Genomic DNA, 12137 nt, shown 5'->3' with positions numbered 1-12137 from the left:
ATCATGATATAACACATGAATTACTGAGGAGAACATGTGTAAAGGATGTCAACAAAAATGTATAAACCAAAACAGATGGGCTAGTCACAGAGTGCAAGAGACAGTTGATGGATTGTCCATGTGTCCACTGGTATCTTTGGAAAATCAAGGAAGCCAGCTAGCACATTGGAGGGACCACCTGTGAGGAAGTTATGGGAAGATGTGGATAAATATTCCACAGTATGGGAGAGGCAAAACCATAAAATCTAATGAATTGAATTCATTTCATTATTCTTTTATGTCTTCCAATAACTATACCCTCAAACTATTGGTTTAAACAGAGATACTAAAGCAAGCAGTACCTTGGGGTGGGGAATTTGTTCCAAGATGAAAACTTTGACCAGCTAAGGTCAGACTATTTTGAAGCTAGAAACCCATTAAAGCCAACATGTGTATTTCCAGAAATTTCTAAGCTCCATAGTGTTGCGCTGTGATCCTAGCTGGTCTCAGTTTCTATAAGCCATTTACCTAGAAGACAGCACATGAAGCAAATAAGAGAGCATACCAGCTGTGATATTTACACTTTTTTATGACTTAGGTTAAGGGCATAAACTGAATTTAAGTAACTCAAATTCATTCAAATAGAACAATCAGCATTTCGTCTCTAAAAGTATTCTCTTGTAACTATTATTATTAAAAAGAAGGACTTAATAATAAAAGCTTCATCATACATAAAACATCCCATTGTTTTAGAAAAACATCAGTGAATACTTCATAAATTTGGATCCAAACCTTTTTTTTTTTCAAAAGCCTGTTGAAAGCTACTCAGCAAAGCAACTGAGAGGATAAAAAAGAAGATTTTTCCATATAGAAAGTGAGAGAAAGCATGGGCCCCGCCCTGTGCAAAGGCATTTCGCATACAAAGGAAAGACATCAAAATTATAAACAGATGGGCAATCACATGGCAACCAATTAAAATATATCAGGTGAGGTCTTGTTCCAAATTTAAATTCCATTCTTGTTGGCTAACCTAACAGTTTCTTTAACAGCAGGACAAGCTGCTACGTGGAACTCCAACCTCAAAACCCTTTCCTATCCTTCCACCCTTGGATGGTAAAGGTTCAACTTGCAGAATAAGCCAAGAACTTGGCATTGGGAAGGCCGTGCATCTCACCATCGAGAAGTGATGGATTACAGAATGAAATGCAGCTTTTCTTGGCTAGTGGGGGACTTTCCATTTAGTATTCTTTTATTATTTAACTCAACACTAATATTTTTTTTTATTTTATTTTATTACTCTTGTTATTTTCCCTGAACAGCATGCTTCTGCCTGGCTTAGCACATGAATGCAGGCCTTCATGACACACATACTCATACTACACTCACATACAAGCTTGAATTTTCAAATGCTGCCATTGATAATAGAAAGAGTCCCAAATTTGCTTGTGGAAGATGTAAGTTTAAATTCTGGGTCTGTTTTTTTTATTATTATTTAAATTTGAATAATTCATTTTTTTTTTCCTCTAAGGACCTCAGTTTTCTCCTCTATAAAATGAAGGGAGGGACATAGAATCCAGATCCCATGGTTGCAAAAAAAAGAATAACCTAATAATTCTTAAAATCTCTTTATAATCATAAGTGATACAAAGCTGTCCTAAATATGATTCAAATGATGCCAAAGTTTAATGTGTGTATAATTAAGAAATGATTTTCATAGTTTCATTTGGCCATTATAAACTAACTTAAAAGAATCTAATAATACAACACCCTTATGTATGTCCCAACTCTCTCAAAACACTATGAACCCCTTCCCAATGATGACATATTTAGTACTCCCTGGTTTTTGTTTTGAAAATCTGCTAATCTTCAACTTGTCTTCACTATCATTAAGCATGTAATGGAACAGTTATCTCACTGATTTCATTAAAAATAAGGTGGACCAAACCTCAGCCATTTAAGAAGCTTCTTATGATGTCTGGCTGGCAACTCTTTGCAAGGATTTAACACTAACTACCACCAGAAAACAGTAAAGGAAAAAAAAAAAAGAGAGGATGAAGTTGCTCATTTTCTTTCCCGATTTTGTATAAGAAATACAGATTGTAGTATTTTGGTATAGATTCTTGGATGATTGCAGTGGCTGTAGTGTTTCCCCCGGGATAAGAACAAATGGAAGAAAGAGTTGCATAACAACAACAATCCCTTGGGGACTTTTTTTTTTTCAAAGGAACCAGCCACTCTAGACTGAGGAGGTCACTTTTCCAAAGCACTAGAATATTTACTTATATTCTCTCTACAGACATTATCCCACTAACAGGAAAGAGCATCTTTTTTCACATGCTCCATCAATTCTATCTAATCAAACCAATTGAATCAATCCTATAGAACAAGAAAGACTTTTATATGAACTCTGGTGCCCATGTGCTTGCAAACTTTAACTCACTTTGTATTTATCTTGCACATTCTAATTTATATCTGTTGTCTATTCCTTTAGAATGTAAACTTTTTTGCGAACAGGGACTGTTTTTGCTTTTTCTTTGTATTTCTGGTGCCTAGCACAGTGCTTGACAAACCTTTTTGATTAATTTAATCATTAGTCATGGAATCTTCTATCTGTTTTATGAATGCATTTAAAAATAGACACACAACTTCCCTTAGTATGGTACTAGGCAACCTACTTAGCAACACTTAGAGTACCCTGCATGAAAGTAATCCAACTTAATCTTTGTGACTAGGGATGGCTTGGTTGAGGAGAGAAACAGAAAGAGATGTATTCAGAAAATAAGGTGATATGAAAACAAACATAATAAAATTAGATTATTAAAAAATTTTTGAATTAAAAAGTCTAAAACAATTCCCTCACTCTAAAGGAAGGTTTCTCATTAATAAAAAATTACCTCCACAATACATTTTTCATTTTTTTTTCCTCCAGGTAATTCTAGTGAGAACCCCAATGAACAAGACATTGACGGAATATTTGAGCAACATGAGGTGGGAAAGGTACAAGAATCCTGTACTTTGAGAATAACTCCTCTCAATTTTTTCTTCTTCAGGAATAGGGCCACTATTCTTTTAGTCACATATCCTTCTTTCTATTGGTTAGTCCAAAGACTCTTCAGGACCTGACTAGTTCCTTCTCCTCTATTATGCCATTTCCAATTATTCCAACCATTATCAATCTCTCCTGTCTCTGAACTCCTTGTGCATTTGTCAGGATAAAACATTTTATTCTTTTCTAATTAGTTTATGTGCAGACATGCTGTCTCCCTACCTAGATTGTATTACTTTATTCACAGCATTATTACTAAAAAATTATTCTGTAAAACTTTAAATGATATGAATATATGTGCATATGCATGTGTACATAAAGACATATAAATGCATATATACATATAAACATACAGATGAAGCAGATAAATAGAAATCATGTAATAAAACATTTAAATTGAAGTATAGAAGCAAAACATAGCTAGCTAGAAAACCAAAGCAATAAATTGTTCTTAATTTATATAAACCAAAGGAAAAAAATCTTTTCTCTCTTCTCCTCCCTCCTCCCATCCCCAGATTCCCAAGCTAATAGGAAAAAGGAACAAATTTCTTTTATGTTTGGGGAGGGTGGGTTCTCCCACTCCAAAAACTCAAAAAGGAAGGTGTTTTATAATGCTAACTTGCCACTAGTGATCCTAAAGAGGAGGCTACCTGCCCTCCCAGAAGCAGCTTACCTTCTTAGCTGTCACTGAATGAGGCACTGACAATTCTTTATAGGAAGTTCTACCTCTGCCATTGTCAATCAAACCTGATTTGCCTCCACCAAGCTGCCTCTCAGTCATCAATCAGCCAAAGTTCCACCTCCACCCCCATAGCCCGCCCTTTGGTTCAAAACTCTTTCTACTATCAACAACTCCTCTCGTTTCCTTCCTTTTATCTAGAGAAGTCTCATGCCACTTCTTTCTGATCTTCAAATTAATGTTCTTTTAACTTCAGACATATCACGCTACACACCTAATTGGGATTATTCATTCTCTTGAAGAAATAATTCTTTCAGAAATCACCCATTCATACATGGGAACTCTTCATGACATTCTTTGTTTCTTTCACCTTCTTAGTTCAAGTAGTTGATACTCAAAAAAATTCTTTAGGAAATTTCTGTGAGATCTTTCACCCCTAAATGGGATCTATAGTCTCATTTAGTTCTTTTGCAGTTTTTGAAGCACTTTTACATGGAAAGTTTTCTTTGTTTCTCATAATAATCATGTTTAGTAAGCAGAACATGCAGATTTTTTTAGACTTTTTTTTTCATTTTTCAAGATGAGTAAATGGGTATTGGTTTATCTCTTTTTTTTTCCTTTTTTTGTATCCTAGCATTTAGCAGAGTCCATGACACATAAAAGCCACTTAATAAATATTGATTGAATGAGTGAAGGAAGCAGAGCAGGGTGAACTAATTTGCCTCCGATACTTACTATGGAGGCTTACTACTTTAGGTTAGGTAAAATCTTTTCCCTCTAATTTTTCTCTGCTTTGGGTGCCAGAAGCACAACTTTCTACATTTCCTACCTGTGTGACTCTGGAGAAATCACTAACCCCAATGGTCTTAGCAAAAATATATCTATATATCTATATATATATATATACATATATATATGTATATATACGTATATATATATATATGTATATATATACACATACACACCCACACATACACACCCCCACACACACACACACACATACACACACATATATATATATATGGAGGAGGTAGGGGAAGACATAAGCAATATGTTCTTTTCTGGCATTTTAAGAACCACCATGTGGAAGGGTCAGACTTGTTCTGATTGGCCCCCAAAGAAATTATGGGTAAAAGTTGCAAAAATTCAAATTTAGAATTGATGTTAGAAAAATATTCCTGACAATAAGAACTATCTGGAGGTGTAATGGATTGCCTTAGAATTAAAGAGGTTGTATATATTCTTTGGAGTTGAGCTTCTGAGATCCCCACAACTATCAAATTCTATGAGTCTGATTTTTTTTCTTCTTTTTATATTTTTGGAATGTTTTAACCTCTTGGGAAAAACATTATAGGTTCACTCTCCTCCTCTATCAATCATTCATGGAAACAAATGACATAAAGAATATTTTTCATATTAGAGCTAAAAGAATCATGACAACATGAAGCCATCCCAGTGAGATAATTTTGGTGGTCTTGAGGTAAAGTGCATGAAAACATGCATACATTTGAGAGAAATCATATTAGGGATAAGAGGGCTCTATTTATTTGGAGTATTAACAGTATTTTCCCAAACTGTTAAGTTGGTGGAATTTATAGAGGACAAATTCTGTCAAATTAATTAAAATGGCACTGGTAATGGGAATCTCCTCCTACTGTGATGCCATCCTAAATAAGAGGATAATTCTAGGACAAATTTTATTTCAGACTTAGACCAGATTTTGATTCACATTGTGGATGATTCACACTGGCCCCAAAACATATTCAATGAAATTTTAGAGAATTCCATATAGTAAGTTTGAAATACTTACTTTGGGTTTTAAACAATCAGCACTTCCCAGATTCTAAGATCAGTTTCTTTTGTGGGGGTGTAGGTATCTGAAAGAGGAGAAAGGTTGGCAGTAATGGGATGTGGGCAATTTGAAACACTGGAAATGAATAAGTCTGTTAACAAGTAGAAGGTATCATATGGTGCCTTTTGAGCACCATATTCCTATTATTATAAATTAACTGATCCTCATTTCAAATTTTAAAAATTGATCTATATCAACTTAAAAGTTAAAATGTAAAGGCCAAAGTTCTTCTTTCTTCCACTAATTTTGGCATTTACAATCAGCTACACTTAGCATAGTAATGATTTCCTAAGGTCAGGATGATGAAAAAAGTCAAAGCAGAATTAAATGGGATGCAAATCTGATGCTCAGGAGCATAATAAATGACCTTTGTCTTTCCTCTGGCCTCAGATGCCTCTGAGAGAGTGAAGCTGACAACTTTGCACAGTTCTGTGTTACTCAGATCCAATTCATTTGCCAGTCAAGACATCATCCTTCTGATATCCTTGGTCCTCTTAGGGAGCAAAAGATAAACAATAAATATCTAAAATTATCACGAGGACCTCAATTACTAGATCATGACTCTCAGCAAAATCTCCATTATGTAGTTATGTATATGTGTGTGAGAGAGAAAGGGCAATGGTTATAGAGTAAGCAGTAGCTGGGTTAAAATTTTAGCTCTGCCACATTTTACTTTAAGTAACTAATTTAATCTCTCTGGAAATCAGTTTCCTCATCTCTAAGAAGAGAAGATTGGACAAATTTTTAATTAATTGGAAGAAATGCTAAATTTCACCTAGAGATTAGTGAAACTAAAGATGTATTTTTTTTCTATTCAAGTTTCCAGATTTCCTGAAATCAATTCAAACAATTCTCAAAGCATCTATAGAAACCAGCTCAAGAACTAAATGAATAAATGAAAAAGAGCATTTATAAAGTATTTTCTATGTGCTGAGCTAAATGCTCAGAATACAAAATCCAAAAACAAAACAGTCCTTGATCTCAAAGAACTCTCATTCTAATTGGGTTAGATAACATTTACCATACTGCCTAGAGTCTCCAGCTTCTTAAAACTGCGGTTTGTGATTCCATATGGGGTTTCATAAGTAAATGTGGGGGTAAGGAAATTATGATTTGTAATCAATGAAAGTTCGATTTGTGTTCTAATTTTCTATATTGGGGTCATGTAAAAAATTTCTTTAGTCTTGGACAAGACTAAATTCTTAGCTTCTAGCTTGTAATCTATGCTCTTCTGGTTTTATTCACCATGAACAGAAAGAAAGGGACGTTGTGTTTTATATGTCCCTAACATAGTCCTCCCAGTATTTATAAGATGCTTTATGTATGTCAGATTCAACAAGTATTTCAAGCCAAACTAGAAAAGTTTCATCCTTTAAACAAAGTATCTCTCATTTGACATTTATTTTAAATGATCTGGTGGTGAATCAGAGAAAGACTGAATAATCAGCCCTTAAACACTTCAGAGAGCAAATAATTTTTTACTGAATCACACCATAATAATAATGATTATTATTATTTATTTAAGGCTTGAAAAACCCTTCACATCAGAACCTAAAGACAATGTTAGAAGGAACTAACTCTCCAAATATTAAGAACTTCAATTTTTTTTCTTTTCTTTTCTTTTCTTTTTTTTTTACTGATGGAAAAACTGAGCCATAGTGACTTGCATATGAAAACACAGGTAATAAAATGTCAGCAGTAGGATCATGGGATCAAACCCATCTCATCCAGCTCCCTAATTTTCCACTTGATGGAACTGAGGTCCAAAGAAGCTAAGTGAATTATTAGTCACAAAGGTGGTAGGTGGCAAAACCAATATTTCAGTCTGAGTCTTCCTGACTTGAATTCCAGTGCTCTATCCCCTATATTACTCTTACTATCAAATTAAATCATAATTACTTAGATTATTTTTCCTGATTAAACAATCTAAAAATATACCCACAAAATCAAATTACAACTTTTTGCATTGCTTTTCCTAGAACTAAGTACTTATTTTAAAAGGGCACTTAGTGAGTCTTTTCCCCACATTACTAATTAACTAGACCATAGATCTGATTACTCACCCCACAAAATGTCAAAAACATTAATGTTCAATCTCAAATGCTACCCGATCTAACCTCTGTTTCCATCACTTGACTGCCAAGTTAGTATAATCAATCAATCAATCAACATTTGTTAAACTACTATTATGTGCTGAGCACTGGGGATACAAGTATAAAAAATGAAACTTTTAAAGAACTTATATTCTATTAAGGAGAAACAATAGTACAGACTTAAAATATATCCACAAAAGTAGTTCAGTAAAAGGTAATTTGAAAGGAAGGGCATTGGCATTTTGGGTATTACTAAAAGATTGAAGCAGCTGATTCCACTGGAGGGGATACTTTACAGACATGGAAATGCCCAGAATAAAGACAAAGAGAATGTCACATGTTTTTTATCTCTTTGCAGCCAAAGAATCTGGATTCAAATCTCACCTGTGATGTCATCTGTATAGTTGTAAGACAGATGTCTTGGAGGATGGATAAGCTGACCCCCGAAATTTATTCCTTGATATTGGGTCTGGAGTCAGGAAGATTCATCTTTCTGAGTTCAAATTCAGCCTCAGACACTTCTTAGCTGTGTGACCCTGTGCAAGTCACTTAACACTGTTTGCCCCACTTCCTTATCTGTAAAATGAGCTGGAGAAGGAAATGGCAAGGCACTCTAGTATCTCTGGCCAAGAAAATCCCAAATGGAATCATCGAAAGTTGGATACCACTGCAATGACTAAACAACAATGATGACAAAATCTCTTCCAGCTCCAACTCTGAATGGTGACAGGCAACATGATATAGTAGGTAGCAATCTGACCTTTGAGTAAGATGACTTGGTTTCAGATCTTCTCTCTTATATATCCTGGCTATATAACCCCAGGAAGGACACCTCATCCCTTAGTGCCTCAGCCAGTTTTCTATGATGATGAGCAGTTACTGATGTTTCCGTGCAAGGAATAGCTAGCCCTGATGAAATCACAGGACTGAACAACAGTAACAAAACAAATCTGTCCAAAGCAAAGCTCAATTAGGCTTTATAGCTAAGGGAAATGGTTTTATATCAACCGAAGTCCTTCCTGAGTATAAAAACTGCATTTATAAAGACATATTGGGGGTGGGGGGTGAAGGAAAGAACTACTATTTTTCTTGGTAAGCCCAAACAGTTAATTGACCATTTCACTCTTTGAAACATGAACTTTATGGTTTAGATACTGAACAAATTTGATCATGAAATATTCATTAATTTTTGAACTGATAATTTGAGTCTCTTCTGTATCATGGAAGGCAATTGAAAAGACTTCCTTCAAAAAAAACAAACTCAAAACTCAAAAGTATAATACTAACTTGATACATGAAATGTCTTATTCAGCACACAGTACATTCACCTACATTTAAATATTCATCAAGAAGCCCCTATCTCAGGAAGCTTGCAATTGAAGTTCAAGTGAAATCAATCTGAATTAATTAGGTTTGTCACACTTCTAGACCCAATTCTGTGCCAAAGACAAACAGCATTTGCAACTTATTTTTGCAAACATTAACTAATTAATATGTACAACATCCCTATGAAGCAAGTCATAATGATATATGAGCTGGCAACCTAATTATCCCTAATTATTCACAAGGTTTCCTTTTCCAAGTGTGTTTTATTGCCAGTTCAGACATGTATGTTTAGTTCATCTGATCTCAAGATGCAGGTAGCTAATGAATCCTCTGCTGTTCAAGAGTCTCTTGTTTCAAGACACCCACTTTCCTTCAGGAGCAGTTCAACCTGTACTCACTCGCCTATATTAGGACAGAGAACATGTTCTCTGGAGAGTCTGTTCTCTTATCTTCTGCTCCTGACCTTGAAATCTTTCTTTCTACTGGCAATTCTATCAGCAGTTGCTTCTTTGGCCCCTCCCAACAGACTTAGAGTGGAAGGGACCTCAGAGGTCAATTGAATGTTGCTCTGATTGCCTAGACTTTATTTCTTCAGGTTCTCTTCTAACACATTTCCTCCTTCAGTTTTAAAATGCTCATGGAAACAGACTATTCCCTTGACCTCATTTTTAAGTTACAGAAGTGCAAGGCTCTGAACATCCTAGCACCTTATCTTCGATAACACTGCCCAGCTTTATTTCTGTTGCTGCCTTACCTCTCTAGGAGTATGGGAGAAGAGTTTCCCATCACTATAAGGGATAGAATCAAAATCTATTCTTTTTGATCTTTCTTTAGGTCCCCTACACAACTCTTCCTTTGTGTCCCCTTATTTTTGACCCATTCCTCAACTCATTTTAGGATTTAAATTTTTTTTAGCTTCTTAAGCAGGGGTTTGTGGATAGATTTTAGGTAGTACATGAACTTGGATGGGAAAAAAATTACATCTTTACTTTTACTAATGTTTGGTTTCCTTGGCAATCAAGTTTTGTATAAGAAAAAGTTGTGCGTTTGAGTGCATAACTTTATCTTATTTGTTTTATTTTATCATTTTAAAATGAATTTTATTAATCCACAATTTTATATAGTTATAATAAATAGATAATTTAAGTGCTTAGTTTATCTTATACATTGAAAATCATCACACTGAGAAGAAGTTCATCAGAATGTAGAAAAGAGTTGAAGCATGAAAGAGAAGGTAAAGAGGGAAGTTAGATGATGCAGTAAATATAATACTAGCCTTGGAGGACCTGAGTTCAAATCCAGCTTCAGACACCTATCACTTACTAGCTGTATGACCCTGGGCAAATCACTTAACCCCAATTGCCCCAAAGAAATAAAGAAAGAGCAGGCAAAACATTAGCCATGGAGTCAGGAAGACGTGTTCATTTACTGCTTCAAATATTTCCTTGCTAGCTGTACAACTATAAAAAAAATCACAACCTCTGTGAACCTCAGTTTCCTCAGTTATAAAATGAGACTAATGCCTTTAAACCTCTATCTCACAGAGTTATTGTGGGGTTAAAATGAGATGATATATGTAAAATACTTTGGAACCTTAAAACACCATGTAAATGTTCATTGTTATTAATATACTGGGGGGCTAGTAAGAATGCATAGTGTGTTTTGTTTATGTAGTCCCCATGTGGAAGAGATTCTGTAGGGGGATAAAGGGTAATTCCAGAAAAGCATAATGGTATGTAACAGTGGTGTCTTCCCTAGCATGCAGAAGGCACAAATATTTGGCAACTGGTTCTGCTCTGCTAGTTATGTGATGAAGAAGCAGATTATTGATTGACTATGTAGTCAAACTGGAATCTCATCAAAGGTATCAACCAACAAACTGAGGGTATTTTTTTAATTAGAGCTTTTTATTGTCAAAATACATACATGGATTATTTTCAACATTTACCTCTACAAAACCCTGTGTTCCAATTTTTTTCCCTCCCTTCTCCCCCCTCTTCCTAGTCAGCATATTGGGAAAAAAAATGAAAAAGAAAACAAAATGCCACTCCTCACTTGGACATGGAAAGATAAGAAGTGGTGAAAATTTCTTGGTGAACAGAGGACCCTAGGTCTTTATATCCCCATTAGGCTACTGCATGTGGCCTCTGAAACTTGTAGCTCTGTTATTGTTCCTGTCTTTGTTTATCTCTGATTTCCTATGCTAGGTAAAGAAGATTGAAGATGGGTATGAACTTGTTTGAGCTTAAAAAAAAAAAAGTCAAGAGAATGAGCCTCCAGAATTCTGGGAGCTGGAACCCAAGCCAGGATTTGCTGGAAGCCAGAGAGTGAAGAGCAAAGTATTAACTCACCTACTTGACTGCAGCTTCCTGGATTTAACCAGCAATTATTTGCTGGTGAATTGAATGGAAATAGCATTATGTACAAATTTGTTACTTTGAGACTTCTCTCCTCAGGAATAAATATTAGAATAACCGTCTAAAAGAAACAGAAATACTATTCAGTTAAACAAATAACAAAATAGTCAATGATTATAATAATAATATAATATAATATAATATTCTAGTGTTTGATAAATCCAAAGACTCTAGCTTTTGGGATAAGAAGTCACTTTTTGAGAAAAACTACTAGGAAAATTGGAAATTACTATGGCTGAAACTAGGCATTGATCCACACCTACACCCTATATTGAAAAGGGTTCATGATTTAGAATAAAAAATAATATTATAAGCAACTTAGAAGAACAAAGAATAGTTTACCTCTTAGATCTGTGGAGAATGAAGGAATTTGTGGCCAAAGAAGAACCTGAGTACATTATTGAATGCAAGATGGATAATTTTAATTATATTAGATTAAAAAGTTTTTGTACAAGTAAAACCAATGCAGACAAAATTAAAAGGGAAGCAATAAACTGGGGGAAAATTATATTCAAGGGTTCTGATAAAGGCCTCATTTCTTAAATATATAGAGAATTGACTCAAATTTATAAGAATTCAAACCATTCTCTAATTGATAAATGGTCAAAGAATATGAACAAGCAATTTTCAGATGAAGAAAATGAAAGTATTTGTAGTCATATGAAAAGGTGCTCCAAATTACTATTTGGAGAATGCAAATTAAGAGAAATGCAAACTAAGATAACTCTGCCATACCACTACATAC

The 12137-nt window shown here is 34.7% G+C and overlaps 1 long non-coding RNA gene across 1 annotated transcript; it reads right to left on the bottom strand.

Annotated features, from left to right (window-relative positions):
* Positions 1-347: 347 nt before the first annotated feature.
* On the bottom strand, positions 348-11471 carry LOC127538360 (uncharacterized). Its single transcript, XR_007947728.1, has 3 exons — positions 11327-11471; positions 5515-5581; positions 348-507 (listed from the first exon to the last, which is right to left on the bottom strand). It is a non-coding gene; the product is annotated as an uncharacterized LOC127538360 (long non-coding RNA).
* Between the last annotated feature and the right edge of the window lie 666 nt (positions 11472-12137).

Source organism: Antechinus flavipes, chromosome 1 (genome assembly GCF_016432865.1).
Source record: "Antechinus flavipes isolate AdamAnt ecotype Samford, QLD, Australia chromosome 1, AdamAnt_v2, whole genome shotgun sequence".
In the NCBI taxonomy this organism is placed as follows: domain Eukaryota; kingdom Metazoa; phylum Chordata; class Mammalia; order Dasyuromorphia; family Dasyuridae; genus Antechinus; species Antechinus flavipes.
This window is presented reverse-complemented; position numbering and strand designations above follow the sequence as displayed.